This window comes from Brachycentrus maculatus, unplaced genomic scaffold (assembly GCF_059751285.1).
Source record: "Brachycentrus maculatus isolate JH-2025_06_01 unplaced genomic scaffold, ASM5975128v1 h1tg000055l, whole genome shotgun sequence".
NCBI lineage: Eukaryota > Metazoa > Arthropoda > Insecta > Trichoptera > Brachycentridae > Brachycentrus > Brachycentrus maculatus.
In genome coordinates, this window is record NW_028280809.1 from 5,304,678 (window position 1) to 5,328,128 (window position 23,451).

The following is a 23,451-nucleotide window of genomic DNA, read 5'->3' on the forward strand; positions in this document are numbered from 1 at the left end:
GCAAGAAAACTCTTGTCTAGCTGTGGTAGGGGATATTTATCAAATATTTGACAAAATTACGCAAGTAATATTTGCCAATCACCTATTAAGTTCTTAACTAAACTGTTCTCCAATGGGGCATTCATTCGCTGAAGATGACTTCAATTACTCTCACTACTTACTCTAACTTTAAACTTACTGAGCCCTCGATGCAAAGTCCCGTGTTAACTCAATAACGAAGGGGAATCTTAGTTCACTTGCTGCGCTTTTAATTAACAAAGCTTTATCTCCGTTTCGAGCAATTATTATCTCCAGACCGATTCTCGTAAACCGATTAAATGAGAAAAACTGATTGCATTTTCCCCTCACTATTAATTACAAAAAGAGAACAACATCGAAACACAGAACTTTTAAATACAATTCGCTCACTCCTTTCAAGAACGTCATAATTTTCAGTTGTGCGTGTTTTCGGAATGCCCAGAAAATGTACTATATCCCAGCAAAAGAGGCATATTTTAAACTTAATATTTACCCGCTACAGGGCAGAAAATGTAGTTTTTGCATTTTGAAGAAAACCTAGTGTTTATTTTTTTTTAATACACTAAATATTTTTCAAATGGAGATAAAACCTTCAGGTTTTACCCAAAAAGATCTGTGGCACAGTAAAAAGTTCAATAAGTGGCTTGATATTTATTTTGAATAAATTCTATTTTATTTTGATACTTTAAAAACGTTCTCCTGAAAAAACAAGTTTTTTGATTTATGACGTTCTTGAAAGGAGTGAGCGATTTGTCATAAAATGTAGGTTTAGTACTTTTTTATCATCTTTTTTTCTTCTTATGACCCCTATATGAATCTATTCGTTTTGTTCAAGGCGAATTTGACTAATCGTTAATTACATTCAATGTATGGAAATGTGATATGAATATAATAATAAACACTTGTATTAGAACACTGTACAGTTTATTATTAATGAAAACACTAATATTATACCACTCTCCTTATCATTCATCATTCACTTTGTAAAATATCACTTTAATTAAAGTGGTATTACACAAAGTGAACAATGAATGATAAGGAGAGTGTTATATTACCGTACCAAAAAGTTAACAATGATTTTAATATTCAACAACAAAAATGCACTTATTATAAACTCGGAAATTAGTGATGAGAACATTTCTAGTTCTTAAAACAAGTTTTGTTTTTTCATAATTTTTTTGACATTTCATCAAAGATGAAGAAGAAAATTGAAGTCAGGGCATTTACGGGGCTGACGACCGTCATAGGCTGGTTTAAGTGATCACTTTACACACGTGTAACATACACCAATTCTACCTATTATTGACAACCACACTACTGAAATTCTTGGAAGTTCTATATATATGAACCAATTCAGAAGCATTGTTATTGAATCACTAGAACTTCACCATAGACATCTATTGGTGAGATGAAAGGATGCTTTTTATTGAGCAGAAACTCTTATATCAGTATGTGAGGTCCGAATCCTGGATTACAATCACATAAATGAGAAACGCCTGAAAATATCATTTTCATTTTTATTATATCAGCTTATAATTTGACCAGTTAATTTATTGACAACATTTTTATTGTGTCCAAATACTTATTCACAAATCTGTATTATCTCCAATTGTTTTCGTTAATCAACTCAAAAGTGGTCTTACACAATTTAACTTAAATTTTTATATTTAACATAAAGCATCATGTTTTTCCTCAAAGTTAATGCCAAATCAATAAATATTATGAAAATTTCATCTCCAAAAACGGTTTTTAATATTTTCGGAATATCAATATTTTGGATGCGAGTTTGATATCAGAATTGAAAATTCTGAACGTTTTACCGTTACGTAAAATTTGAATGTTTGCCGCAGCGACAGTCTTAAAAGCCTTACAATGGATCAATATTTATAGCTGTTGTCAAATAATAAATATCTATTGACGTGTCCACTTTCTATCTTGCAGAGTTCACGTGCACACGTGTGTCGGGTCGACCCGTGGCTGGATGGAGAAGTTAGCTTAAAGTATTTACAAGTTTATAAACCCGATACCCCGGCCAGGGCACGATCTGCCGGATCAATGCGGCCAACACTAGTCTCAGGGGTAGTTCGGAAAACAATTGTTTCTTTGAGATTTGGTACTAGGATTTTTCTTTCATATCTACTGAAAATATCTTTTCATCTCTCTTCACGCCTTCAAAAAGTACTCCGTCAAATATCCCTTTTAATTTCATTAATATCTCACGATACCTTGAAATACTAAGTATTCTTACTATTTTATATACATTTTATTAAGGGTTATTTTTTGTGCACTTTATAAAATCTCTGGAAAATTTCCATTCTTCGTCTTTTATGGATGATCCTCTGAAGTTATTCTGATTGAAATATGGAAGTTTGAGCATTTTCTGGCCTTATGACTTGTCTTTTGTTAGTTAAAGTGATATCTTTAAACACTGTACATTTCACAGAAATACTTTACACATCTAGACTTTAGTGGTGTCATATATATGTTTTTATTTTATTTATTGTTTCGGCATTAACTTTGTGGTAAGACATGTTACAATAATTAATGAAAACACTTTGTTTTTTACCACTTGAGTTTTTATTAAAGACTACATGTTTCAGAAGTTAAACTTCCATCATTCAGGTCTGTATAATAACATACAGACCTGAATGATGGAAGTTTAACTTCTGAAACATGTAGTCTTTAATAAAAACTCAAGTGGTAAAAAACAAAGTGTTTTCATTAATTATTATATGTTTTTATATGAAAGAATTAGAGCTGAATCCTTTATTCATGTGAGATTCTCTACAAATTATTTGATTATTTGGTTTGGCAGGCGCCGTGTCACAGTTGGGTAGAGGTCGACTACGAAATTGACGTCGCGGGCTCGATTCCCGCCAATCGCAAAATGAATTAAAGAAATACTTATTTTCAATTGGTCTGGGTGTTTGTGATGTGTCTTTCCCATCTTCCTTCCCTATCCTACTTGCAGAAAAGCTTCTAAAATAGAGGGATCGCGAAAAAAAATTGTAGACATGAGTGTGTAAATTTCTGAATCTAAAATTTACTTTGAGAACGATAGTTAAGACAAAATTAAAATGTATAACTTAGTAAAATCTGTAAATCTTGATTAATGGTTTCATGGTTTTTCTCAATTTTTAATTTTAATACGCTTATAGGTGTAGATTACAAATAACGCTTAAATTAAAATACCGTCTTTTGTAATCTTCTGAATTAATTGCAAGTCGCTGGTCTTTTTTGCGCAAAGTAACGCGATTTTCGCTCGTCATATATTTATTAACATAAAAATCGTGGCTCGTCGTTCCTCTAACGCCGACCGTAACAGTTAGGCATGATGTATATAATACTTATAATCGCATTACATGGCTCACCATATCCAAAAAAATGCTTCACGAATCTTTTCTACCATTAGAAATTGGATGCATCCTGTAATTAAAATAAATAAATTAGAATTGTTGTGTTCTCATTTAAAACATTTCAAGATTTTCCCATTACCTTTTATTGAGTTTTTATATCAAATTATCCGTTTTATTTCGGTATAAGAAGAACGTTTAAAAGTAAATTTTATAATGTATACTAAAAAAAATATGAACAATTTGAAATCCATTAATGTTTTCCCCGAAATGATATTTTAGTTTCCTATAAGAGCCGTGGTGAAGTTGGGTAGACGCTCGATTGCGAAATTAGCGTTGTGGATTCGATTCCCACCTATCTATAATTAAATTCAAGACTTTTATATATATTATATATAATATATTTTTAATTAGTCTGGGTGTGATATATTCTTCACATTTACCTTCCCTATCCTTACTATCCTACCTGCAGACAAACCTCTAAAAGGCTTTGCGGGTTATTCCTTATAAAAATAAAAATAAAACTCCCTTCGTGAATGAATAAATACAATGTGTTTTCTTCGTGTAGTGTTTATATGTTTATTCCGAGAATTGTTTGCGTTGATAAATATACATCACCCTATAAAGACTTTATGCAAATCACTTCTTTATTACAAATTCCTTGTTCCGTGATAACGACTTCCAGGAAATAAAGAATATCCGTTCCCGGTGATCCAGTCAGCCGGGAACTATGCCTTGTCGCTTAACTTTGAGTTATTTATTAATCGCGAATAGTTTATTCGTTTATTACTCTCAAATTATCCGTCGGAATAATGGATCGGATCTATTTTAGGGACACTTTGTGCGCCATTTACAAAGGGTTGTTTTCCATCTTCCAGCCTCTCTGGAATCGCGAAATCTGTCGGTTACTTTCAGAGTGTTTTCGCAGACTTCACTTTTGTTTGAAAGTCTGACGGACCGTGAAAGCTAATCACCCTTTTTAGTTTCTTTCTGACCTTCTCTGAATTCAGTATTTTGCGTTCTTGAGGCTTTCATGATTCATGAGACATAATCTAACGTGAGTACACTAATGCGGAAAATGTGTCCTCAATTTTTTCACGTGGTATGACTATTAAACTTATATGCGCAGAATCACATTTTTTACACGATCTCTAAATAACGTGATGCCATTAAGCCAAACAAGAACTCACAAAGAGACAATCGATAAGCGATTTTTTTGTTCATGTCCAGTAAACTCGAAAATTTTGACAGAAATATTACATAGACTATTGGATCTAGGATCTCGTAAAGTAATGAAAGAAACATCGTACCTACTTCGTAATAGTGATTTTAAACAATCTTTGTTACCTTTTAAAAATTATTTTTTTAATAAAATTAAGATACAACAACCAATAAAGCAAGCGATAAATGAATTATATCTTTTGATATCCTGAATTTATACCAGAAAACCTATCCATTATATATTTTTTGTTATTGTTATGGTATACTTTTTTTACGCGGTATAGCGTGGAACGCATCTATCATGTGAATGGAGAGTTCAGTGAATTATTGTAGCGTTAAGACCCACGTAAAAAAATTGCGCAAATATTTATGGTAATATTCAAATTGTCATCTATATAAAATAACCGAATTTTTCAGTACATTTAAAAAAAATCCCATTTTATTTAAATTCTGGTAATCCACTAGATTTAACCGTAATACAATGCTGGTCTGCAAATGAATCGCGGCCTGGGAATAATAGTTTTATTTACATTTGTACTCCCGAACCGAGCGTGTTTCACCAGATACGTTTTGTTTGTAAGGTACGTTATTGAATTAAAACGATAGTGGTCGTGTTAATTGAAAAGCAATCAAAATGTTAATGCAAACTTTATTACCAAAAAATGTAAGGAAAAATGCGAAATGCGGTATTTCAAATTCTGCGCTTTTCAGCGAGCTTTACAAACGGGGTACATCTATCTCTGCTTTTTGTAAGCTCTCCATTTTAAAAGAGAAAAAAAAACAATTTAATTTACTGTTTTCGTCTCTATTGTTGTACCGAATTCTTAGCCCCTCTGCGCTGGTACACTGGGTAAATCAGAAGTTAGACACTTTTATGAGGGCTTTATTTGATCCACTTATTTTTTTCAGTCATCCCTTTGCCCTACTTGGTTCGGGGATAATATCCGGCCTTACTTATGGGGTTGATACATTTATTATTCCATGGCTGTGTTTATAGAGGTATAAGTTTGTGATACGCAGTTAATCCGAGTTGAGCTCATGTTTGCTTATTATTCTATACAATAATATGGGATGAATTAGTTAAGTACCTATCGCGTTTTAGGGTGTCAGGGGGTGGTGTTCTTTTCAATTTATCGATGTAGCTTTTTTTTTTGCTTTTAAACTAATTGCTTTTATCGTTCTAGTTTAGTTAGGGGGGTTGGGTCGTCGCTTATATACACAGGATTACATAACTGATGGCTTCTGTTGGAGCTCGTGTGTTTATGGCGTGATGGGTCGGAACAAATTGGATTGAATTGAATTATATCTCTTGTATGTAACGCAAGAAGTACAATGCCCCGGTGCGTAGGACAATAAAGGCTTAACGATAGTATCAATATTTAAATATTAGACACATGATATTTTCGAATGATACGGGCGCTCAACTTTAAATTATAACCGATGAAACAAAACTCGTGAATTACTTTCCATAAATTTAACTAACTAGCCAACCAACGTTTTTCCCCGCAGGGGTAGGCAGAGAGAATAGAACTCCATTCCACCCTGTATTTGCAAATATTCTTCGACCCTTCCACATTATCTTTAAAAAAAATTGTTCGTATTATTAGAATAAAATATCTTTATTTTTTATAAGTTTTAACATTTATTAATAAATAATAATAAAACCCTGTGGTGCATCCGCACCCAATGGTGCATAGGGCACTGCGTCATATAAACGCAGTGTTATTTTGATCGTTTATACATGAAGGAAAGGTGATCAGCCTTCCGCTTCAGGTACCAGTCCAGGGTAATATTAAATAAATATAACAGTGAAAAAATCACTTATATTTATTTTAACCCCCTTGGGAATCGAACCCGGGACCTCCAGAACGGTAGCTGAGCGTGCTGACCATTACACTACGGAGGCGGACACATTTATTAGATGTAAAAAATGGACAGTAAATAAAAATAAGAAACACCTCCTACCCCTTCTTCAACCTTCAACGTCCCAGGACACTCCAAGAACTTAGGGTGTTTCAAAATGATGCGAAATTCATCGAGTCATAATAGATTTAAAGAAGTAGTGTTTTTTTTAACAAGTAAAATTTAAATAAAAAATTAATAAAGTGACCGTCTGATGAATTAATGCAATAAGGGTTTATTCAATAATTCAACTCAATTCAAACCCTTATCCGCACCCCAGTGGTGCATAGGGCACTGCATTATATAAATACAGTGTTATCTTGATCGTTAACACACGAAGGAAAGGTGATCAGCCCTCCGCTTCAGGTACCAGTCCAGGGTAGTATTGAATGAATATTAGAGTGAAAATAATAATAATAATAATTTGGATAATTTGTATAGCACCATTTTCGTAAAATAATACCTTAAGGGCGCTTATAAAGACATGGATAATAATAATAATAATAGGATGATGATGATAATGATATACAAAAAAATAATAATAATGCGTCGTCAATCGATCTCGGGCTGTCGAGTCTGGAGCGGGGAAAAGATGAGCCGACAAATTAAAACGCCTTCCTCTTGATCCCATGGGCTGGAGAATGACCAAGGTGTCACATGTCCAAAATATTTATTTGCCCCCCCTGGGAATCGAACCCGGGACCTCCAGAATGGTAGCCGACCGTGATGACCATTGCACTACGGAGGCGGACACTTTTTTTAAATTCAATTTACAATTATTTTTTTGATTTTCGTATTTTAATTGGTGATATCATTAATGTTAATCTGTTTTTATTTATCATCGTATTCAGAAATCGGTTTTATTCCCGGATGGTTATGTTAAAAAATATGCTATAATCAAATTTTTTTTTTGGTAAAAGTTTGTCCGCCTCCGTAGTGTAATGGTCAGCAAGCTCGGCTGCCGTTCTGGAGGTCCCGGGTTCGACTCCCAAGGGGGGTAAAATAAATACAAGTGATTTTTTCACTGTAATATTTATTCAATATTACCATGGACTGGTACCTGAAGCGGAGGGCTGATCACCTTTCCTTAATGTGTAAAAACGATCAAGATAACACTGCGTTTATATGACACAGTGCCCTATGCACCATTTGGGTGCGGATAAGGGTTTTATTTATTATATTATATTGGTAAAAGTGACTAGTTGTGAAAATGGAAATGATAGTTTATTTACGTCACACAGCAGCCGGCTGTTTTTAGTGGAAAAATTGAAATATCGCTCTCGCCGCGTAAACTGCGCAGTTTGACGGATTAAATTTTATTTCTGTTTGCATTAATATCCCATCATAATATTTTCCTATGGACGGATTCCCAAATACGATTAATTATCGCCAGATTCCAATCACTTCGTTCGTGTTTTGATTTCAATGTATTTTGAGCATCATTTGTCGGAAAATTTAATTAATATTAATCGCTTAATTGAGTTTGATGTACAAAATTCAATGCGTAATTGTTGTTTGACGTTTCCGTAAATTAGAATGTACCCATTGAATACTTTAAATTATATTGAATTATTTACAATGCAGTGTATTAATTACCCACCGATTCATTTATACAAACCCTTTTACTTAATCGAAGACTATTAATGAATTAATTGATGTTTTTGGGGAACCACAAAAAAAAGAGATTTTAACTGACGCTAAACGAAGTATATAATAATAATAAAACCCTTATCCGCACCCCGATGGTGCATAGGGCACTGCGTCATATCAACGCAGTGTTATCTTGATCGTTTACATATGAATGAAAGGTGATCATCCCTCCGCTTCAGGTACCAGTCCAGGGTAATATTGAATAAATATTACAGTGAAAAAAATCACTTATATTTATTTAACCCCCCTTGGGAATCGAACCTGGGACCTCCAGAACGGTAGCCGAGAGTGCTGACCATTACACTACGGAGGCGGACAGGAAACGAAGTATAGATGCCAAAATACTCGTATTTCGTTTTTCAACCAGATGTAAATACAGAGATATATATGTATATATATATATATATATATATATATATATATATATATATATATATATATATATATATATATATGTACATATATATATATATATGTACATATATATATATATATATATATATATATATATATATATATATATATATATATATATATATATATATATATATATATATATATATATATATATATAAATAAATAAATTTTCTGGTCAAATTATAAGCTTAAATGATAAAAATGAAAATGATATTTTCTGGCGTTTCTCATGTGTGTGATTATAATCCAGGATTTGGACCTCACATACTAATAAAAAAGTTTCTGCTCAAAATAAAATGCTTCATTTCATCTCACCAATAGATGTCTCTAGTGAAGTTCTAGTGATTCAAGAATAATGCTTCAAATTGGTTCATAAATATAGAACTTCCAAGAATTTGAGTAGTGTGGTTGTCAATAATGGGTGGAATTGGTGAATGTTACACGTGTGTTAAGTGATCACTTAAACCAGCCTATGACGGTTGTCAGTCCCGAAAATGCCCAGACTTCCATATTCTTCTTCATCTTGATGAGATGTCAAAAAAAATGAAGAGATTATTTTATCGAAGAAGTTTATCATAGAACAGATGTTAGGAAAAATGGATTCAAATGTTTGTAGATTTTTTCACGCCACAGGTCTCTGAGATCATACGAGGCATAGGAACTTATCGGACGAAATCGGTATAAATAACTCATTTTATATGTACTTAAGTGTCGTTTCAAGGCTTTTCGTTTTCCAGCGTCGATATTATCTGTCCCCGGGGTTCCCTTTATCTCACGCATTCCGAGGTTATTGCGCCGTCTTTTTAAATATTTATTTTTCGATCGAAGCGGGTAATAATGTGTACTAACAGTTCATAAAAATATCAGTCTTTTTGTAGCTATACATAGATTACAGGTCGTTCTTGTTGAATAGGTATATATTATATATGGTGAGTGAAGATCGGAGTGTTTATTTTTCGATCAAATGGGTAATAATGTGTACTGGTCATAAAAAATACCAGGAATACCATTACTATACAACAGATCGTTCTTATTGCAGTTATATGGTGAGTTAAGTTTGGAACATTTATTTTTCGACCAAATGTGTAATAATGAGTACTGGTCATAAAAATACCAGTCTTTCCAGTACTATATATTAATTAAACGTCTTTCCTATTGCTGAGTTATATGGTGAGTGAAGTTCGGAATATTTACTTTTCGATGAAATGGGTAATAATGTATACTGGTCATAAAAATACCGTATTTCCATTACTTTACAACAGGTCATTCTTATTGCAGAGTCAAAAGGTGAGTGACGTTCGTAGCATTTATTTTTCGATCAAATGGGTAATAATGTGTACTGGTCATAAAAATACCAGTAATACCATTACTATATACAAAAGATCGTTCTTATTGCAGAGTTATATAGTGAGTGTTTGGAACATTTATTTTTCGATCAAATGGGTAATAATGAGTACTGGTTATAAAAATACCAAGTCTTTCCATTAGTATAAATAGGTTACAGGTCGTTTTAGTCTCAGAGTTATACAGTCAGTGAAGTTTGGAATATTTATTTTTCGATCGAAATGAATAAATACGAGTATATGTATAAAATAATATGTATAAAAAGTTCATAAAAAGACCAGTCTATCTATTACCCATACTGGTCGTTCTTATTGTTGACTTGTAAGGATGGAATATTTATTTTTCCTTGTATAATTCCTCGAGGAAGCGTTTCCGGAATATTATGAGATACACAACACTTATTTTCCTTTATGGATATATGTATCTTACATAATATTAAGACAAATTTTAACTTTATTTTTATTTTAGATATTTTATTTTGAATCCTGTAATTCCAAAAATTTTAGATTTATTTATCTAACAAAATTCTAATTAATTAGCTTAAATAAAGCATTTGTTTTGAAAACTTAAGTAAAGATAAAAATCTGTATATGTATAAAGTATATACATTCATACACACAAGCACACATATTTGTTTTACTTTTTACTTCTTACTAGTAAAGTGTGTTTTCTCTCTTTTTTGTGTGTATATTAAGTTAAAATCGTTAAAAACTATAAAAATACACACAAGGTGGCTTGGTGGGTCTCTGTAAAAAATGTTCTAAATATGTAAAATTGAGATTTATTTAAATGTGTACAATTTATGTTAGTAAAAAAGGAGAAATTATAATATTATTTTTGACATCTCATCAAAGATGAAGAAGAATATGGAAGTCTGGGCATTTACGGGGCTGACGACCGTCATAGGCTGGTTTAAGTGATCACTTTACACACGTGTAACATTCACCAATTCTACCCATTATTGACAACCACACTGCTCAAATTCTTGGAAGTTCTGTATATATGAACCAATTTAGAAACCTTGTTCTTGAATCACTAGAACTTCACTAGAGACATCTACAGTATCTACTCAATGAATTAGGGCCACGCAGAATTTCGTGCAATTTCTCAATTCAAACAGGAATAACTCCTTGAGAAAACCTTGAATAAAACAAACAATTTTATTTGCACATGAACACTTTATTACGCTTAAATTATGCATATATTTTCATATAAATATAGTTAGTATTTAGTATTTCCACCTTTGGCAGAAATAACTGCCTCAATTCTTTTTGGCATACTTAAAATGCACTGTTTTATCATGTTTTTTATTTCTTCGTCTTCTGACCAAATTTTTTGAATATTTTTTTTAGACAGTCTACTGTCGGATTTGGAAATGAGTATACCTTATTTTTTAACATGCTCCATACGTTTTCTATAGGATTAAGGTCCGGAGAATTTCCAGGCCAGGGGAGCAAAGGCAGATTTTTGTTAGACAAAAATTTTATTATTGATTTAGCCCGGTGGCAAGGTGCCCCATCCTGCATGAAGGTGTATGGACCCTCTGTTGGGTCGAGTGTATGGTAGAAGGGCAATAAAATTCGTTCGAGGACCTGCTTATAGGAATTTTGGTTCATTGTTCCTTCCACGAAAAACAACGGCCCAGGTAAATTGTTAATAATACATGACCATATCATTGTTGCAGGGGGGTGTTTGATAACTTTTACCACACAGGCCTCATTGTAACGTTCCATTGGTGTTCTCCTGACGAATCGACGGCTCTCTGTCACGGCTTCTAACCGGCACTCATCACTAAAGATGACATGAAAAATAATGAAAATTTATGTTTAATTCAAATATATAAGTTTATTTACTAAAATGATATATTCAAAATTCAATTTAAATAAATACCTTTTTCCAATCATCTACCGAGTAATTTCGATGTAGCCTGGCCCATTTTAATCGATCCGCTTTCATTCGTGGTGTCAATTTTGGTACTTTTACAGGGCGCCTGCATTTCAGATTTACTTCGTAAAGACGTCGCCTTAGTGTTGATACCGATATATTTACACCCTCTTCTTCCAATTTTATTTTAATGTTTTTGCTGATGCACTACGGTTTTTAAGGCACTTTGGACGATTTTTCGATCAGTCCTCGGTGTTGTTTTTCTAATCCTACGACAGTTCTTTCGCCGATTGCTGGTGGCGGGTGACTGATTTTTTATTGATTTTGAAATTCTGTCCACTGTTTGACGAGAAACGTTTTCTTTTTTTGAAATTTCTCTATTAGATAATATTCCTAATTTCAGTAGCACTATAACACTAGACTTTTTTTCCTCGGAAATGTCTTTACTTTTTCCCATTTTGTCCTTTTCAAAAAAAAACACTTGTGTTTACAAAAAAAAATTATACTTTATGAACTAAAATTAAAAATTAAGTTTTTTTCACAAGACGCAATAACTATATAACCTCTCTGAACAAAACAACAACCAGAACTCAAGAAACTTCACTAATAAATGAGATAAGACTATTTTTTGAACTTTCAACTATCTGTCTACCTGTGCTAATTAGGGACCTTTATCAGAAAAAGGGTTTGAAATTTTGTAAAGGCTTAAATAATCCAGGTATATTTTACATGTTATTGAAGGTAATGTACATGATATTAGATGTCAATAGAAAACTTAAAGTATTTATGTAAAATAAATATAATAATCCAAAAGATTTCAGAGTATTCAAAAAAATAATGGGTGGCCCTAATTCATTGAGTAGATACTGTATTGGTCAGATGTAAAGAAGCTTTTTACTAAGCAGAAACTCTTATATTATCGTCAGCCCCGTAAATGCCCAGACTTCCATATTCTTCTTCATCTTTGATGAGATGTCAAAAATAATATGAAAATAACTCCTGTAATTGGAGATAATCCAGATTTTGTGAACAAGTATTAAGACACACTCAAAATGTTGTAAAGAAATTATAATGTTAAAATTATGAAAAACGTGGCTAATTCCTCTTCCATTCAGTGCTGAAGCGACTGACCGTGTTTAAGCCGGTCAGTATATGATTTCATTATTTGTAGATGCAGATCACTATTTCGTATGCAGGCGCGTTGCCAGTAATGATATATGCCGTATTAAACTGTCCGTCCAACTGCATTCAATTCATAGGTTAATGAAACGTCAGTGAATAATGAATGTAGTTTGAGCGAGAACAATAATGTTATAGAATGCATACGTATAAGTATGCACGCAGTTGCCATTCGCCATAAGATTATCTCTGGGAGAGGTAAATACACGACTTAGTAGGATATTTCAATCCAATGGCAGGTTTGTCCGCCTCCGTAGTGTAATGGTCAGCACGCTCGGCTACCATTCTGGAGGTCCCGGGTTCGATTCACAGGGGGGGTCAAATAAATACAAGTGATTTTTTCACTGTAATATTTATTCAATATTACCCTGGACTGGCACCTGAAGCGGAGGGCTGATCACCTTTCCTTCATGTGTAAACGATCAAGATAACACTGCGTTTATATGAAGCAGTGCCCTATGCACCATTGGGGTGCGGTAAGGGTTTTATTATTATTATTAATGGCAGGTAAATATATATGCGGACTAGGGTGGGGCAAAATCAACTACTCTATCGAAAGAGTTTATAATTTTTGCAAATGACGTCGTGTGTTAATGATATTTGAAATTTGTGAACTAAACATCTGCAGTATACAAACAGATTAATAAAACGGGCACAAATGTGTATCAACACTGGCGGCAGCTACTTGACGGATATCATATTTTCTACTTAACAGAAAAAATAGTGGTCCAAGCAAAGATTTCCATCAAGTAAATCTTTATATTATTTTTTGACATCTCATCAAAGATGAAGAAGAATATGGAAGTCTGGGCATTTACGGGACTGACGACCGTCATAGGCTGGTTTAAGTGATCACTTTACACACGTGTAACATTCACATCTCACCTATAGATGTCTCTATTGAGGTTCTAGTGATTCAAGAACAAGGTTTCTAAATTGGTTCATATGTATAGAACTTCCAAGAATTTGAGTAGTGTGGTTGTCAATAATGGGTAGAATTGGTGAATGTTACACGTGTGTAAAGTGATCACTTAAACCAGCCTATGACGGTCGTCAGCCCCGTAAATGCCCATTCTTCCATATTCTTCTTCATCTTTGATGAGATGTCAAAAAATAATATGAAAATAACTCCTGTAATTGGAGATAATCCCGATTTTGTGAACAAGTATTTGGACACACTCAAAATGTTGTAAGTAAATCTTTAATTTTATGTAGTAAAAAGTTATACATGAACTAAATTGCATGATTAATTTTATGCCACCCTGTAGTTACAGTGTTTTCCTTAAATAATGTCTCTGCTAACGCAATTTGATGATTCTTGTGCATTATTAAGATCAAAATACATACTTGCAAACTACATGTGTACGTAGAAATTTAAATAAAGATTTATCAGCAGTTTTCCAAACCTTCGTTAGCAGCATTTTACTCTCCTAGCACAGTTACAGCGTGCACCTAACGAGCAGTTGATGCACGAAGCAAATAGAACTGCAATCAATGTAAACAATTTGACAGTAAACTTCGGTGTTCGAAAATCGTCATTGAGAGTAAAATATGAACATAGCTCTCATAAAATCTGTTATACATAACTAGGCGAAAAAGTTGTCACAAAATTGATTTAAGTATATGTGTTTTTTAACTGTAAAATACAACTTACAATGATTAAAGAAAACACTTGTTTTTTACCACTTGAGTTTTATTATAGACTACATGTTTCAGAAGTTAAACTTCCATCATTCAGGTCTGTATAATAACTAATAATAATAATAATAAGTATAATAAGTTATTATAGAGACATGAATGATGGAAGTTTAACTTCTGAAACATGTAGTCTATAATAAAATTCAAGTGGTAAAAAACAAGTGTTTTCTTTAATCATTGTTACATGTCTTACCACAACGTTAATGCCGAAACAATAAATAAAATATAACTTAGTAGACTCAAAAAAATCAGTATTTGATTAAACATTTAACACTTAAATACCGAAGGACATCACATGCACGATACTATACAAAATATTTTATGTATGTAGGAAATTATTTAAATTCTGTCCCTTAGAGTCAAAATAAAAACTTGCCTAGAAGCCTGGTGTGACTGACATCAAAAGTAAGGTAGAGTAAAGGAAATTTTATGGTAAAATAAGATGGTATGCACACATAGGACGTAGAGAACCTGAATATATTGTAAACCAGGCAATCGCCATGGATCTTCCTCGAAAGACTTCTAGAAGAAGACCAACAAATTTATGGTCACTACAGAAAGATAATATGATTCGAAGGCATATGTGACGTTGTATATGATAGAAGGACTTACAACCTGAGGACGAGGAGAGCTGATCCCAACTGTCTATAAAATGATAAGTTGGGATGGAGCCAGAAAAAACAAGGAAATTATTTCAATAAGATTCTGCTTATACATATAAATCGAATAAATTTTGAGGTTATACATTAAATTTTACAAAAGCGTACACTTTTCAGAGCAAATCTCTATAAAAACTTAAAGTTTGAAGCATTATGAGAATTACTTCATTTCCCTTAGGAATGTACAAAAACTTTAAAGCGTAAAATAGCAAATTACACCAAGTCATTTCTACACCTCTAGGAAAAGAACGTTACGAGAAACAACGAGCTTTATAATTTTATTGGCGAGATTTTTTTTCTTTTGTTATTAAATCACTTAAATTATTTTTATGGTCGCCCCACGACCGTCATCAAACAATCCATTCATCCTGAACCGTTTCACGATTCCGCGTTATTTGGTTTGAATTTCATAAGTCTGATTTGTGGCGTGTTCTGGTTGTTCAACTCGGTGTTGTTTTGCCGCCAATTAAAGACAGGAAGTAGGTGCTTGTGGTGTTTTGACTGCGGAAGGAAGTGCCCCATCAGCGGGACCATGTTACTACTATATCATTACATGTCACACGCAGGCTTTAATTCAACATCCATCATACTTAACAGGTTCAGAATAGATTTACTATTGTGTAACATTAATCCGAAAATTTAATCAGAATATAATATTAGATTGCCGAAATAAGCTGTCAGAAGACCGTTTCACAGAATTATTATAAAACATATTTTAAACTTCAAAGACCAATGGTTTGTCATTCTTCATACGTTTGTTGTATGGCTAGCAAATATAAATATTTTACTTTTTTTCATGCTACTATGAAAAAGTTTTTATGTATTTTTTCGTAATTTTGGCTGTCATGATTTTTAAATTTGTGATTATACCCGTATGCCTACAGTTTATAAACACGCTAAAAATGGTAATTGTTTTTTATTTTTTATTACTAAGAACAGTAAAATTATAGATTTTATAACATTAAATCATATTTTTAGTTCATCCTTGCATGTTAAATATTATTAACACTCCTCGGTAAAGTTAGCATTTTTGCACAAATGCTAGAACAGTTAGATGTTACAATTTTTACTCGAATGCTTGAATGGTTAGATGTCAACATTTTTCGCTAATGCTTGAGCTGTTTGTTGTTTGTATTTTTACACAAACGTTTGAACAATTGGATGTTAGCATTTTTACACAAATTCTTGAATGTTTAGATTTAAGCATTTTTTTATAAATGCTTTTAACTATTAGCTGTTTGAATTTTTTACTAATGCTTGAACTGTTAGATGTTGCATTTTTCACAACTGCTTGAACAGTTACATATTAGCATTTTTATACAAATGCTTGAACGATTAGATGTAAACATTTTTCACAAATGCTTAAACTGTTAGATGTTAGTATTGTTCACAAATGCTTAAGTGGTTACATGTTAGCATTTTTACACGAGTGCTTGAACAGTTGGACATTTTTACACAAACCCTTCTACATTTAAACACTCGTATGTCTCATTTTATAATGAATAGGAACACTATATTATTTTCGTTACACTCTATTTTCATTGTATCTCGTCTGTCTTGCATTCGCCATTAAGGGACGATTTGAATTCAACTTGTAACTAAATGTTTGTTTTGCGATTGACTTTGAGTTTTGTATTATCAAAGAGTTCGCGTTTGAAAGACGTCGGCAAATAGCAGTAGTGTTTTCATTGGGTTTGAGTATATTATTCTTCATCTTCTGTTGCCATCTTCTCTCCTCGGGAAGGCTTGACATTAAATTTACCCGAGAGATAAGACTGAGAGATAAAAAAAAAGTATTTTGTTTGTTTTAGTACGTGTATATTTGAAGGTGAGAAAAATAATATGACACGGCCCTATAACTGAGATAAGTAATTTTGTCAACAGATTGTTGTAGATATTTTGTTTGTTTGCTTTATTTTTCTTTTCCGTCCTGTATGGCAGTGGCCCGCAACCCACGGGCTGCGAAACGGTACCGGTCCACGGATCAAATAGTGACGGGCAAAATTGCGTAAAAAATATATACAACATAGTCTCGGTTATCCGACCTTCCGGGGCAATGACCCTTTCCTTTACCCGACTGTTTCGTAGTTCTGTGCATTGTATGTAAGTATGTACCTAATGCAAAACGTTTTATTACTTTGCCGTAAGTGCATTTTGATATTTTAGATCATTACATTCAGTTATGTTACATGTATATATTAGAAAAGTTTTTGATGTGCAAATAAAATTAACACATTTTCAATATCGTTTTTAGCATTTTAAAAGGAATGAGAATTCATGTAAAAGGAATGAGAGATGAACTAAAATGGTTATCTGTAAGAAGAAGACTTAAATTTAATATGTTGATATTTGTACATAAATTTTTTCACGATAAGTTGCCAAAATATTTTAAGGATAAAGTTGTCTTAAACAAAAATTGTCATGAATATGCTACTAGACAAAAGGATAAAATAAGACTACCATTATTAAAAAGAGCTGAGTCGCAAAATTGCTTGATGTATAAGGGTTTAAAAATGTATGATGAGATGCCTGAATGTATGAAGAATGAAAAGTGTCTGAAAGAATTTAAAAATAAATGTCTAAGTTACTGTAAGGAAATGTAAAAATATATAGATGATGATGATGTATATAATAGTTTATATTAGTTTTAATATAAGCTAACTTAAGAAATAAATAAAAAAAAATAAAAAATTCCGTGTTATCTGATGTTTTCGCTTATCCGACCTTGCCGCGGCCGGTTTAGGTCGGATAATCGAGACTATACTGTATTCCATTCTCAATTATAACAGCCTATCTGTGTGAAGCAGGGTTGTTTTTATCTGAAGTAACAGCAACCAAAAAAAAAAACAACGGAATAAACGGGATATAAGCAACACTCTTCGGGTATGATTGTCTCCTATTAACACTAGATGTAACCGTCTTGTTACAAACAGTCGAGCTTAGGGTTCTCGGTCATTTAGCATTCTCGTGAGTTCAACTTTGAAATCTTCTTCTTCTTCTTCTTACCCAATGGTGCACAGGTCACTGCTTCGTGTAAAAACAGTGTTATCTTGAACGTTAATTATACGATGGAAAGGTGATGAGCCTTGCGCTTCCGAAACCAGTCCATATTAAATAAATATTATTATATTATATAAAACCCTTATCCGCACCCCAATGGTGCATAGGGCACTGTGTCATATAAACGCAGTGTTATCTTGATCGTTTACACATGAAGGAAAGGTGATCAGCCCTCCGCTTCAGGTACCAGTCCATGGTAATATTGAATAAATATTACAGTGAAAAAATCACTTATATTTACTTTACCCCCCTTGGGAATCGAACCCGGGACCTCCAGAACGGGCTATATTAGTCTCAAAAATTACTATTTATTTTGACCCTCTTGGGAATCGTACCCGGGACCTCTAATATGGTAGCCTAGCGCCCTTACCACTTCACTATGGAGGCGGACAAAATCAATCGTATTTATATTTGGCAATTGTATTTTATTTTGAAGGCATATTTAAAAACAAAAATATAATTTAATTAAAATTATTAAATAAAAAATTAAAATATCAACAGTCCTGCGGTAAAGTTATCAAACGTTGATTGGTCCGCGGCGATAAAATAGTTGGGAACCACTGCTGTACGGTACGTACCTACCTACCTACCAGATGAAAAAAAAGATGAAAGCTTAATAATAAAATTACTACAAGCCTATCTCAGCCGAAAAGCTCTGTCCAAAATCCCGTATTTTTACACGTGAACTACAATCATTTAATTTGGAAACGCTCGGGTTAATTTATAAATTGAAATACCTAGTGGAAGGCTCGTTTTTATGGTAAGTGGGTCGGACGTAGACGTAACACGGCTTAAGGCTTCCACTCTGGAATGTTTGTCATTTTTAGCACCGGATTCGGACATATTTTTTGAATAATGAAATGCCCAAATTTACATAATATTAACGGTCACGCTCCTAACAAAAACAAATGGCAGCACTAAATAAAAGCTTCCGAGGCAATTGAGATTTACTGGTAATGGTTTTATTTATTTAGTACCTTTGTGAGAGATTTAACTGGATTTTGTTATCCAATATTAAATGTGAAAAAAATACAAGGTTTTTTATTTCATCCAATATTATAATTACGATACAGTATTATATTTTTAATATTGTTTATATTGAAAATTAGTAATGTCCAATTGATTTTGATGGTTAAATGTGAACCTAGATTTTAACGGTCTCTTTTAACAATACAATGTATATTTTAAGGTTATATCGTGTACTTTTACTTCCTACTGATGTTTTTGTATGCTAAAATTATCTTATGTAAAAAAAACAAACATTAAACGCTTTATTACGCTCAAATTAATATAAATATTTCATTAATCAATTAACCCATATCCGCTGCCTATGTGGAGCATATGGATCCCACAGACTGCCTCCAATCTCTCATACCGGTAATATTATTTCTCATTGACGTTTCGTCATACTGAAATTACGAAACGTATAAATAAACCACATTTTATGTAAAATTACGGAATATCTAATATTTAATACATTCATTAATCCATATCCGCTTCCTATGTGGAGCATATGGAGTCTACAAACTGCCTCGAAGCTCTTATATCAGCTGCCAACTTTTCCGCATCCTCCTAAGTCAGGTCTCCGTCCTGAAGTCCAGACGAATTGTCAGAAGTGGACGTCCCGGGCGGCGGAATCGGATGCCTTGTAAAAAGGGATGTTTGAGAAGTACATGACTTAGCCAACTGAACCATTTCACAAATATTTTAAGTTTTTCAACATTGACTGTGATGGTGTTTAATTTACGGTATTTCATATTTAATTTGAAATTAGTATAATAAAAAAAAATGGCCAGGTTTTGAGTGTACGCAATTGGTTTGTGTGCGTGAGAATTGTTTCACCGTCTGAGGTCATTTTCGACTGAATTTCCAACAAATGACATTTGTTCGAAAACACTCTCGTAGGGTAATTGTCACGCAAATAAGCAAATTACGCAGTCTTAAAATCTGTCTTTGGTATTTTCTTTATCAAGTTCCAACATTATGAGGAAATTATAACATTATAAGTTGTAACGTTTTCTTTCAGTTGTTATGCTGTAATGTATGTAGTAGACGTCGGGAAATCACGAGGGTCGTTTTGTATGTAATAATATAATTAGAAAAAATGTATTTAAATTTTTTACAGCGATAGCTGCTACTAGTAGTACCCACAATAGACCCTTTTACTGACGAAAATTAAAGACTTTTTTATGTCTTTTGTTTTCAAACCAATTACTTATATATGTATATTTTTAAATCCTTTACTAAACATGGAAAAGTTTGAACATAAACTTCACACTGCATTCAATATGTATGGTAAAAATCACGGGATTCTGACAACAAAGCAATTTTCAAGGCGCTAAAGCAATATTAAAATATAAATTGTAATTTTGAAGCTACTTGTACACACTGCTATCTTTGTGTGAAGCATTCACGCGCGGCTCATTTTTATACTCGCTTTGAGACAAGCGAGTATAAATGACGTGAATAAAGCTGAGTTTAAACTCGTGAATTTTACATTCATATTTGAAATTCAATTATTTATATTTTATATAAATATTTTAAAATTCATTTCACACTTACTTAAAATATTATGTCGAGACTGTAAGACTTTCATTTACGCAATGATACATTTGAGTCATTTAACTCATTATCAGCATATATGTATATTTATACGCAACTAGCGCGTATTCCGCACCCAACGTACTAAATATACTTTGGGGGGGAGGGGGGGGGGGTTGGTATATGTACAAACATGAATCATATTTTATAATATTCCTATTCGCTTGGTTCCTGGCTTCCATTATTTCACCACCTAACGTAACATCTACTGCTCAATTCTAACAAATGTTTTTTATGCAAAATTCGTCACTAGGAATAATGGAATAGTCAGCGAACTAAACGGCGGAACGTGGGCGATAGAGCCGCGATTAGCGTAACACCAATGGGCGGTTAGTCACTTATTGGTCTGTATTGGCACGTGACATTTGTACGAGCCACATTTTCACATTTTTCAAAGCGAGTGCCTAAGTGGTGTGTACTGGTTCTGAGAACACTCCATTCAAGTTCTCGCATGTTGTCATTTGATTAGCTGTGACGTGAATACACATCTGTTTACGTGTTGTTAGAAATTACGGTTTCGTGTTCGACAACACATCCATGGCCTTTAGCTTAGTATGATACGATTTGTGTATCTGACCCGCTTTTTTAACATCAGGATTTCTAATCATTATGTGACATATGATTCACTGTTAATTTTGTCACAGGTATAATAATTAAAAGTGACAACACTAACGACAAGACATTTTGTCGTTCTTTTGAATTATATTGTCTAATATGATTTTATTTTAATTAAAAAAACCTTTTTTAATACCACTTCTTGAGTTTTATTTGGTTGCACACTACTAGTTTAAAAAACTACAATTGTTTTCGACACAGTCCTGTGTAATGAAATACAAGTCAAAAAATGGTATTATACAAGTTTTTAATTAAAAAATATTCACATTTTATTCTACAAATCGATAAATAATTTGATTTTACTATGTTGTAATGCAAAAATTATGAATGATTCCATCTGTACTATAAAATATATAAATTAGAGAAAGGAAAGTAGGAATTACCCAAAAAAGATTATAAAATTCCTTTAAAATTTCTTAATTTGCAAAGTGTTCCATCGCAGAAGAAAAAGTTTGGGAAACCCTGGTTTATAGAATAACCTATTTGTTCCTCAAGAACATAATGTAACCCATGCCGCAATTGTGCTGTAGTTAAGTCGTAATGTACGTAGTTTCGGTCAATTTAGGTTTATTTATTTTAGGGAGAAAACAGATATTCCTCTTCTTTGTTGATAACATTAACTTCCTAACAATACGGATCGAAAAAAATACTAAAGTCGTTAGATATAAAAGCAGAGTGAAGTTTAGTTTATCTACACTTAATTTCTGATTCGTATAGTGCTCAGAATTCAGACTCTAGATACAATAAAAGTTTTCGTAAACAATTATTACATACGAAATATTTGCCTAGCGTTATAACATCTTCATTTTAAATGTAAAATATTTTTATTTAATTAAACTTCATGCACAGAAAAGAAATAAGTATAAGTAACATTGGCGGGCTTATTGCCAAAAAGCAATTTCTACCAACCAATTAAAAACAGACAGTGATATTGGTCAAAACGTTTGCTACCATATATAGCTGTTTGTAATTGAGGGTAGATAGTACTTGAACAGATTTTTTTTACAAAGTTATGATAATAAGGAAGGCAAAGGAAAAAGGATATGCAAATCAAAAAAATATTTCCTCACTTATTTCTAAAAAAAGCACCAAGAAAACTGAAAATAGAAAACCTTTATATTTATTAATGTTGTTTGTGGTTATGAAATTATAAAAGAGTTAAAGGCGAGAGTTTGTTAGACAAAAGATTTCACGCTTCAGGTTTTCTTATGCGCAGATATTTATTTGGATATTTCTTTTTTTTTAGAATACCGCATCTATCTGTGAGTTCGCCAGGTATTTCCTGACTTGTGCGGTGATTTCTCAGAAGGAATCCTGTTGATGGTTCCTAAGTGGCCTGTGATCTACCTTGTGGGCATTGCCGAAGGCTCTCCGATTGTCCTTTGTTTTACTTCTGAGAAATTGCTTTTATCCTGACCTCGAACGCGTCAGGAATTTTGGAGCAACCTCTTAGCTGTGTACGAAAAAAACACCCCCATCGAACCTTCGATTAAAATAAAAGTTTTACAAAAGTAATAGGATTTTTTTGAGATGAGAATTGCATTTATTATTTACCTTGCTTATTATGTACAAGGTTCATGGATCAATTAGTGGATTTTTGTTTCTTCTAGCTAATTAAATATGTTTTTATTTGAATCTGTGTTGGGAACAGGAGGGATAATCTAGTGTGGGCCGAACAGGAACTTCTCAGCATTCGCTCATTGCTGCTGGGAGGTACATAAAAGGATTGTAATTTAACCTTTTAAATATATTTTTATTACATAATAACTTTATGAGCTTTTGTATGTGAAGAGAAAGACATTTTTTCTAATTATAATTCTAATTTCTAGTTCAATTGTATAAATACATTT

The 23,451-nt window shown here is 32.8% G+C and overlaps 1 protein-coding gene and 1 long non-coding RNA gene across 3 annotated transcripts in view; both read left to right on the top strand.

The window, feature by feature from the left end:
• The window catches only part of LOC148311950 (uncharacterized), a 72,075-nt gene extending 49,111 nt beyond the window's left edge, over positions 1–22,964 (top strand). Inside the window, exon 4 of the long non-coding RNA XR_015839321.1 lies at positions 22,848–22,964. This is a non-coding gene — a long non-coding RNA (uncharacterized LOC148311950). The remainder of the gene's footprint in view (positions 1–22,847) is intronic.
• Positions 1–23,451, top strand: part of shg (DE-cadherin) — a 526,542-nt gene that overhangs the window by 119,846 nt on the left and 383,245 nt on the right. The window lies entirely within an intron of this gene.